Source organism: Capsicum annuum, chromosome 10 (assembly GCF_002878395.1).
Source record: "Capsicum annuum cultivar UCD-10X-F1 chromosome 10, UCD10Xv1.1, whole genome shotgun sequence".
In the NCBI taxonomy this organism is placed as follows: Eukaryota; Viridiplantae; Streptophyta; class Magnoliopsida; order Solanales; family Solanaceae; genus Capsicum; species Capsicum annuum.
Genome location: NC_061120.1, coordinates 150,788,055 through 150,799,171, shown reverse-complemented (window position 1 = coordinate 150,799,171; position 11,117 = coordinate 150,788,055). Strand labels below are relative to the sequence as shown.

The 11,117-nt window shown below is 35.4% G+C and overlaps 1 non-coding gene across 1 annotated transcript; it reads left to right on the top strand.

Annotated features, from left to right (window-relative positions):
• The first annotated feature begins 1,357 nt into the window (after positions 1 to 1,357).
• Positions 1,358 to 1,464, top strand: LOC124888301. The gene has a single exon (XR_007046429.1). It is a non-coding gene; the product is annotated as a small nucleolar RNA R71 (small nucleolar RNA).
• Positions 1,465 to 11,117: the final 9,653 nt, after the last annotated feature.

The following is an 11,117-nucleotide window of genomic DNA, read 5'->3' as shown; positions in this document are numbered from 1 at the left end:
AATTCCATCCGGCCTAGTTAGGGACCTTTCATCCAACTACAAAATAATGGTCATGGTTTTGGGACTACCAAGACCCATCTTTTGGTACCAAGATATGGGCATAAGATTTATGCTATCCCCCAAGTCACACAATCCACGAGCAATGATTGTCTACCCAATAGTGATTTACAAAGTGAAACTACCTGGATCTTTTAGGTTCGTAGGCAGTTTGTTTTATATCTTGGATGTGCACTTCTATGTAAGTGCAACTGTAGCATACTTTGTCAACCGGTTCTTATTTTTCACTATATCCTTTAGGTATTTTGAATATTTTAAAACACTCTGTAGAATATCAACTAGAGGAAGATTTACATAAACCTGCTTTAGAAGATCCAAAAACTTCTTGTAACTAGCCTCCTCTTTATGCTTACTTTGCCTTTGAGGGAATGGTAAAGGTAGAGTCTTCTTGTCCACATGAGTTTCATCACTTGCAACTTTTTCTTTGACCCCTTTCTCCTTATTTCCTTTAGGATCATCGTCAGTGGCTGTGGGACTAACCTTCTCAGGTATTTCCTCTTTTAACTGCAACCTACTCCTTGTTGTAATTGCATTTACCTACTTTGGATTCACCTCTGTATCGCTAGGTAAGCCACCTTGAGGTCTTGTGTTTTGTGCTCTAGCAATTTAACCGAATTGCAACTCTAAATTTCTAGTAACAAATTGTTGACTCTTTAGATTTGCTGCAGACTACGGTTGATTATCTAAAAGATGCTTAATCATCTACTATATATTACTTGTTTGAGTAGTAGCTTGATTATTCTAAACCTGCTACTAATTCTGTTGCACTGGCCCCTTATACTAATTATTGTTATATGCCTGATTTCCACCCTATGAGAAATTCGGATAATTTCTTCAGTTGGGATTATATGTCTTACCAAAGTTCTGTTGTCCTGGACGATTCTCATTCCCCATACAATTCATAAAATCTGGATTAACTGCATAAGTATCTGCCGTATTTGCACTACTTCCACAACTTTCACACCAAGAATTCACCTGTTGGACTACATTATCTATAGTTTCTATTTACGAAACCCCTAACTTCATGTTATTTAACTGAGTAAGCATCTAATGTCATATTCCTACAAGCTGAGCTGATAGAGCAGTGAACTGATCTACCTCTAACACACCTGCAACCTTCTTAGGAGCACTCCTCGAGATAGCTTGCCATTCTAGGTTCCCTTGTGAAATCCAATTCAACACTGTGTACAATTCATCATAAGTCTTCTCAATTGCTTGCTTACCTGCTTCCTAATCTAAGAGAATCTTGGTATTTTTTTCTATCCCCTCAATGAAAGTATGAACAAGAACATTATTAGACTGATGATGGTGAAGGCAATTTCTAAGCATACTCTTAAATCTCTCCCAATCTTGGTAGAAATTCTCTTATTCTTTTTGTCTGATACTCATAATCTTGCTTCTCAAACTTGAAGTCTTCCCAGATAAAAGGAATTAAATATGGAACTTTAGAGCTAGATCTTCCCAACAAGTAATGGAGAGTAGTGGTTTTGAATGTAATCACCTTTTCGTTTCCCCAATTAAAAGAATCGGGAAGAGCGTCAGTCTGACATAATCAGTATTTACCCCTGTAGGAATGTAAGTATTGCTTATTACTAAGAAGGTCTGTGTGTGCTGTTGTGGGTCTTCATGTGAAAGGCCAGAAAATTACCAAGCCAAATTCAGCAACTGCACCATATTCTGCTATAATTCAAATCAACCACCTGGCTCGGGCTTTAGAATACTATTAGTTGCATAGATTGTAAGTGGGATTGCCACCTTAAGAATAGGTCTAGTGGCTAGTTGAGTAGGAGCAACTGGGATAACTGGAGATGGGACATGTTCGATATTTGGGTCAACATGATCATTTGGATCAACATCATTCAAATCTCTTTTTCAGCCATTTAAACCTGTTGAATGAGATACTGAGCTCTTCGCCTCTGTTGAAATAATAATTCTGGTTTCAAAAAAGGCTCTACCAACTCTCTATCTCTTGCTAGTCCTGTATAACTTACAAAAATTCATCTGCTAAGATCAAGTTGTTAACACTTAAACTTATTATCAAAAACCAAATTTTAAGCAAATTACTAATTATACTAATCCCTGGTAACGGTGCCAAAAACTTGTGTGTTTAAATGGACATTCAAGTATACGCGATCATACAAGTAATAGAGTGGCTTAGACAGTCAGATATCATTCCCACGAGGACTATACAACTAGAAATTCAACCAACTTTAGTTTTAGACAAGGAAATCTCAAGTGTTATAAAGTATGAAGATGATTTTCTAGTTTTGAATAAAATGTAAATAAATATGAAAAAACAATTTGTGACAATAACAAAGCAAGTAACGGTTATGAACAATAATGATAAGAATTCCAGGGTGGAGGCACATATAACAATTATACAATTCTCTATTCTTATCGCGTTTCATTTTCTTATCTGGTTATTGATTCGCAAGGTTTATGGTACGATCTTGGTCTCCTGACCTCAAATCTTATAGCTATTTGAATAATGCAACTACATCGACTAAAAGAGATGTAACAATGTATCTAGATTTATACAGCTATCTGCATGCAATTGAACCAAACAAGGCTTCTAGGTATATCCCTATCCTAGATGCTAATTCAAGTCTTCTATTTAATGAAAGGATGAGAACCTTGCTCCTTAATTTCTTTGGCCTATTCCATGATTCTCCTCCCCGGATTCACATAGAAATATGAATTTATTCTAATGGAGGCCACTCATCAAAATAGTAAGCTCAAGAAATTAAGAATAACCCATATGATAATCCAACAAGAAACTAGGAAAAAACATATAAAAGAGTAATCATGTTCGTGGCCTCAACCCCAGAACAAGGGTGTTTAGCCACTCATGTTTGAATTTAACATCAAAAATAAGTAATTTGCCATACCAAGAATTAATCTTGAAGAAAAGAAGCTCAAAAGAAACTAAGAACTCTAAAATAGAGATTTCTCTATTTTTTCACCGTTGGTATGCTTTCTAAAGTGTTTTTTAATTGTATTGAGTAGTTCCTTTTATAGCTGGGACAAAATAAACCTTATTTTCTTAGTCAGCGCGATGCGCTATACTGTCCAACACCATACTCCACGCAAATCTTTGCCTTCGCAAAAGGTTTCTATTTCTTGACAATTATGATTTAGCTCCTCACTGCGACGCAGTGCAATCGCGGTGAGCTATTACCTTTTGACAAACGCGATTTCCTTTGTCATCACGACATGCTGATCTACAAACTTTGAAAACTGGCAATTCCACCTACACCGTCGAGCAATAATATCGCACTAACATTCTGGATTTTGGAAAATGTGAATGATCCCGTCACCGCAGAGCTGTGATATCACGACAGCATTCTAGATTTTGAAAAATACCATTTGGTCAGCCAAAGAGATGTGGTGATCTCATAAATCAGAAGTTTAGACTTTTAGTTTGTTTTCCCAAGCCATGTTCCAATGCTTTTGTTTTCTCTCTTTACCATTACATCTCATTAATGTATCCAATCATATCTAATTCTATTACAATTTAGTCCTACAAAGGCTAATCATGTCCATTAGATAAAGAACATAATTAAATCTCAATTACACTCAAAATAGCACATTATAGCTCTCAGAACAAGTCTAAATCTAGATAAATATTGGTGATTCAACATATAAATATGTGCAAGAGCAACTGCCAATCACCATCTCTTTTACTACTTCTATCTCTATATCTATCATTATAACAGCTTTGACCTTCACTCCCTTGCCCTTGGGCTCTGAAATCTGCCAACCTACGATCAAGATACTTCGCTTCCTCTTCAGATTCAATCTCAAATTTTCAATAAGTAGACCTCTATGCCACAACAACAATCACTTTCTCAGCACTCATCATTGTGAATTATTTTGTAAGCAGCCCAATATTTGTCTGAAGTTGTGCAACCTCTTGTGCTACAAAATCATGACTAGTTGTGTACACATTATCAGCTCCAATAGCATATATATGAGTACCACACTCATTATCTCTATTATTCCAACCTCTATTCAGCATTGAAATATCATCAAGCATATTCTGTGCAGCGTCTCACCAAAGATGGATAAATGCACATCCTAAAATTATATCTGCCGATGCTCTCTAACTGACATTCAATGATCTATAAAATATTCCCAACAAATTTGATCCTCTGATTCTGTGATTAGGTCCCATGCTCAGCTTCTTCTTGAATCATACAGCTTATTCTTGAATCATAACCACACTTCATATAAGGATTATGCAAGTAATTATCTGAAGTTTTAAATCTCATCTTTCAACAATAGCATTCTTGCAGGAGGGAAAAATTTTATCCAGAAATTATTTATCCAACTCATGCTAGGTAGTGATTGACCCTCTTGGAAGTTTCCTTAACCATAGTGATGTTTCTATAGTTAATGAAAATGGGAACAACCTTAGTCTCAAAGCTTTCTAATCTATCCTCGGGATTTCATATGATGAATAAATCCCTGTGAAATTAGCAAGATGCATGTTTACATCATTAGTTGCTGATCTAAAAAATACACCCTTCAGATTTAACAATTAGATCATAGCATTAGTAATGTCAAATTTAACATTGGGGGTAATACAAAAGAAACAATGGCTCTTATTTTAGTAGGTTCAACATATGCCATGTCTTCATCTTCATCATATGGTTGAAGATTCTAATAAGAAGGTATCATTGGAGCTCTGACTCATTACACTATTCCTTATTGTGCATGAACTTGTCTTGGCCTGACTAGCACTGCATTCTGAGCTAGCCTAGCCACTTTAGCTCTTGCCTGCTATTTGGCCACTATAGCTTCTTCAGCCGCTGCTGCTAATAATTGTTCTATCTGCCTATTTGCAATAGTTGTTGAATCATCTAGTGGTAGAGGAGGAGGCACATTATGGGGGTATTGAACCCTAGATGAAACATCATCATGAACTTGTTCTGCTATCCTTAGTGGTGTTTGAAGAACTTTTTATCGTTCTGGATCAAAAAGGAGTAAGGTATTTCCTATTCTACTAGTGTTTGACATACACTGGCGTATGCCAAATCAAAAATGAAAAATAAAACCCGCAAAGTTTACCAAATTTAATCAACAAATTACACCATCTTCCCCAAAAATAATGCCAAAATTTGATGTCGTCCAAAACTAACCTCCAAAAGTAGTATGTTGCGGTCGATGCAAAATATAGTAACCTAACTAAGTTGGGGTTGAACCCATAGGGAAGACGCTGAATAGTTGCTTAACTTGATATAATTCACGAGCAGTGTATAAAAGTAAATAGGGGATTTTGTAAGTAATCAGTAAGTAGTAACCGAACTTGAGTGTTTTGAGTGGTAAACAATAGAAGATGACTACTAGGACTGTGTTCCACCTGGATTCATAACTCAATAAGTTTCTCGTGCTCAACCCACCTATTCTAATGTTGTACATGTAAAGTTGACAATTTATGCATTATCAATAGTCTTGTGAATGTATTGATAAATCTCACCGTTTACCTTGTGAGTCTCAAGGCGTCGCCTTATTGATCTTTGTCTATGACTTAAGTTCAACTCTCACCTTTTGAATCTCGATTTGATTAGATGAGATTGCAGAATAATAAGATGGAAGTGAATCTCAAATTACTGTCTTAATCCACTTTTCCCAATCACGTACTCCCTTATGGGGATGTTTACGAATAAAGACTATCCTCAAGCTTCAACAGTATCTTCGAGGTCAATTTATATGAAGAAGATTAAGATACATGCGGTTTGCTTTAGAATAGATAAATCTTCAACTTTCCTTACATAGTTAATCCATCAGGGTTTGCATTACCCTAGTTAGGGAAGTTATTAACTTTGTTCATGCAACAATCCTTGCTAATCAATAATGAAAGAATGTAATTAATTGCACAATAATGAGATGAATAAAAACCAAGATCTACTATTGAATAAAAATCCAAAATCTCAAGAACAAAGCAAAAGTATGCAATAGAGTATATTGGAACGTAAAAAGATGTTAAAGAATATAAAAGAATGTAACCTAAGAAAAGATAAACCTAGGGTATTTATAGTATCTCAAAAGTACTTAGAAATCCTAATAAAAATGGGAAAGGCAAAGATATGTTGGAACATGGTACGACTCGCTCATCCACTCGTATGATCATCATACTAGTCATACCATGCTTCTCATAGCTATTCCAATATCTGATCTCCCAAGGCTTCAACTTTCTAATCTTCATACGACTTCTACTCATGAGTCGTACCTTGATCATACAACTTATGTCCTTTACTTGTATCTATCTAGGACTTCTTTCTTTATACCTTTGGACACTCATTTGTATACGGTTCCCCTATATGAATCATACTCAGACTTCTAACTAGTACACTTTTGAGACTTTGACTTTTGATGGTAGCTTTAGATTCTGTAATAATTACGATTTCTTCATATGGCTCGTATCTTTGTTTACGACTTGGGTGCTCGAGTCATATTGTCTCAACACTTTGTTTTTCTTCTAATTCTTGGTTTCTGTTGCTCATACGAGTCAACCTCCAAGTCGTATAATGTGTTGATGACTCATGAGGAAATTAGTTCTTTTCTTCAACTTGGTCTTTTTGCGTCTTTTTTTTTCATTTCTTCCTAACACTCTTGTAGACCTTTTTTACCTACAATAAAAATAAAAGTGCATCATATCCACTAAAACAACCTAAGTCCATGCATAAATTCAAGGTTTTAAGCATCGAAAGTGTCATGTTTCCATGATGCATCAATTATCTCTATAGACAAAGACACTTTAGTTGCACCACTTGTTGTTGGCACCATATTCCTTGGAGCAAGCATCTCTTCTTTATCAACTACCTCCTCTTTATCCTGAGCATGATATCTATCTTACTGGTCTCCAGACAATTTGTGCCCTATCCCTAATAGGTGTTTCTCCCCGCCCTCTCTTTTGGTCTGCCTCTAACTTAAGTCTTTCCCAAGGCCTTAGTTCACAACACTATAAAATTTCATTTATGAATACCTCTATAAACCAATCATTCCTTATTACTATTCTTACACACTTTTCATTCAAACATAATTCAAGTTCATGTTCAAGGGACCATGTCCCATTTAACCAATAAAATATCAAGGACATCCACTTACTCTTTGCATGGCCAACAAGGACTTTAGCAATTATTTACCAAGCATTCACATTCATTACAAAAATCTTACCTCATTCATTTCCACTATACCAATACCATAGATACACATTTGGCCTTCACACAATCATTCAACCACTAATCACTTCAATGGACTAAATGCCTTAATTCAATTCGTCATTCAATTAAACTTACGGTCATAAACACCCAAACAATAATTCACATTTCATTAGCAAGCTTACAACACATTCTTACCACATTTTAGTTCAACACACTATTCAAATTTAATTTTGTGATCAGGAACTTTAATCCCTTATTAGTCATCTACAAACAAGGTCATAAATTATACAATACATGGCTCACAATACCTTCACGATATCATTTATCAATCATTCATGCTTATTGGGACATTTACCTAATTCAAAACATCACTAACATGTGACTAGACAATTCACTTAGATATTTCACAAACACCTTATTTGCATAAATTTAACAAGGCTATTTTAATGGTAGAAATCATTAGGATTAGGGTTACTCAAGATCCTCATGTTAAACCACATAAAAAAAGTACCCACATATGGAATTCATCATCAATAACATGTATAATCACAAGTCTAAGAAAGAAACTACATTATCCATCATTAGGCAACAAAACCCTTTTTATTTGATTTCAAAATCACCATGTACAATTACTAATCCAAGAGTTAAATACATGGGTATAGAGTTATTTAACAAGGGGAAGGGTTACATGCCTTAAACAAGATGATCCACCAAGAACTTGACTCCTCTTTATCTTCTAGATGAGCACCCTTCAAATCCTAGCCTCCAATCTTGCTTCAAGAAACTTTGAGAGTGTTTGAGAGAGAGAGTTTAGGATGTTAGATCCACTCAAAATGTTTTAAGGAGGAAATATACACTTATATAGTAAAAGAACTTAGGGATTAAGGTTAGTAAATAAAAACAAGGCCCTTAGTTAAAATCTATAAAATGATTCCGTGCATTGGTACGAATCACCTTATGAATTGTACCCTAGGGTACTAGTGGTACCATAACTCGTACCCTAGGCTTCTCCTAGGTCACCTACACTGTTAAGGGTACAACCACATATCCTTGAGTCATATCCAAAGGGTACGACTCATTTCCTCAACCATATACAACACTCGTACTAAAAAGATTCCATTCTAAACCAAGTGCCATGCACTATACGACTCACAAAGTTACTATTCGTACCCTTAGGTACGATTAGGGGGAGGTCACTCATTAAAAAGGATAGTATACTATATTCCTAGGCTTCTTAAGGTATGAAAAGGGAGGGGAGAGTGGATACGACTTATATCCAAGGGGTACGAGTGGCTTGCCCAACTGTATCTTGGACAATATGCTCAAAAACCAAAAAAAAATTACTAGGACAAGATCTTGGGTGTTTTATTCTCCCTCACTTAGGATCATTCATCCTTGAATGACGGGTAAGGCAAACACATTCACAAGTCAACACATTACCACACATCAAGACAAACTTTAACCATGTTAGCACACAAGGCATACAAAAAAATATGACACGCATCATGATCATTTCTAATCGACTATTCATTTCAATAGCTTTGAGATTCCAAACCATTATTTATCAAAGATACTCATTCAGTTAAAAGCTTAGGGGCTTAAACCCATCGACTTTCAAGGATATAAGACAACAGAATCATTGGGAACTTTAATCCCTTATACAAGGAAGACATGAATCAATACTAAGCAGTGGGGATTTTAAATCATCATTTTTCGAAGACGTAAACAATGTTATGAACACTAACACACATCTTGAGTTTTTAGAGAAGAAAAACAAATGCAGATACTTAGACTTCATGTCCTCCTCTTCCTCCCAAGTATCTTCCTCAGACTATTGTTTCCTCCATAGAACACTCACCAAAGCCACTTCTATTATTCATAACCGGCAAGCTTGCCGATCCAAGATCCTCATCAGGATACCCCTATAGGGTAAGAAATCCTGAATACCAACACCCTCCAAGAGAACAATCCACGAAGAAACACATACGCATCCTCACAACATAGAGACATAGAAAATAGGGTTTAATCAAAAAGGCAACTCCACTCATAGGTAACATTTCCAATCCCTTTTGAGACCAAATAGGGACCAATATAATGGGGACTAAGATTTCCCTTTTTACAGATTCGCATCGCTCCCTCCATGGGAGACACCTTCAAGAATATTTAAACATCGACACTAAACTCTAAACTCAGATGCCATAAGTCCGCATAAGACTTTTGGAAACTTTAAGAGGTTCTCAACCTCTCACGAGTCTCCTTCACCTTTTCTAATGCTTAGTGAACTAAATTAGGGTCAAGAAACTTACCCTTACCAACTCCATACCATCAAATGAGAGGACGATATCTCCTACCATAAAATACCTTAAAAGGCACCATGCCAATGCTAGATAGTGGAGCGAGTCTGATGTAACTTAGAGTTTACCGAGACACCACACTACGAGATTCTGAGTCTAGCCATAAACTACCTCTATATTCTAACCTATCCAAAACTAAAGGGAGTTAATGTAAGCTATCGGGATCTATTCCTTACATTTATCCCAAACACTACTTTTCTATTTTACCCTTAGAATATGGACACCACAAGTAGACGACATGGAAAAACTATAACCAACCATTATAGACAAAATCACCAACATAGACTTGAAACCCAAAAATCGTAACACAACTATGTCATAAAACAATTCATACACATGTCTTCCCAAACCTCTTAGGTACCTAAAACAAAAAGGGTCATAGAGGAACTAAAGCACAAGAAGTATGCACGCCACACAAGGCAAGTCCCTTAGTAGAGACACGACTCTATAGGTATGGAGTGCTTCATTAGCAACCACCTAGGTCATAAATGACACCCATCCCAACACAACACACCAAAGGAGGAGTCCTTAGGACTAAGAACTGAAAAATACACCATCTTATACCTTCTAGGGATCTACCATGATCCCTTCATTAGAGTTAAATAACATGACAAAGAAAATCTATGGCTTTTAACCAAAACTCACACTTGAAGAACTTGGAATACAAATTATGATCCTTTACTCAAAGTCACCTTTTAACCACACATTTCCTTGTTGTTCTTATTCAGTTCATTCTTGATCTAAGTTTCACAAAATACATACACATTTTAATAACTCATCCCTTTTAACTACTCAAGATAAAAAAAACCATCAGTATTAGCCACAACTTATCCTATTTCATAATCTTAGGATATTTTTATCATTTTAACCTCATGAATTTTTAAATGAACATAAATAATCATAATTCTAGTTTTATCAGTGTTTTCTAACACTTTAGGATCACTACATGTAATGTATAAATATTCATATCTTTTTTTTTATCAATTTTCATAAACTAGATTAAACCTCAAAACCCACCATTTTCTAGCAATTTTCTAATATAATTACATAACTTCAAAGATGAACAACTTTGAAATTTCTCTAAAAATCACCTTTCCTTGAAGCCCTATTGCACTTTTTGCAAAGTGGGGACTGAAAATATTTTTTGAATTTTAAAACTGAATTTCTTATTACACATTACTAATGCAATGAATAATTACCACTACAAAGCTTTTCTATTACGGTTTGCATTCATTTACAAGGTCGTTGCAGTTTAGGGCATCGATGCAACAGTACTGTTATAGTTGTTACTCCTTTCACTACAATAGTCTGATGTAGAAACTCAGGACCCCGCCTTAGTTATCCTTGTTTTAAAAAAATCATGAATTTTGACATCACATACCAACCTTGCTAGGATAAATGCTATAATAAAAGTACTATACCTCCATTTTAGGTGCCGAAATTTGCTACAACTTCCTATAATTATTGGCTATCTAATTATCATATGTAATTCCATTACTAAAATCCACATTGATATCAAATTTTTTTTAATTATTACACT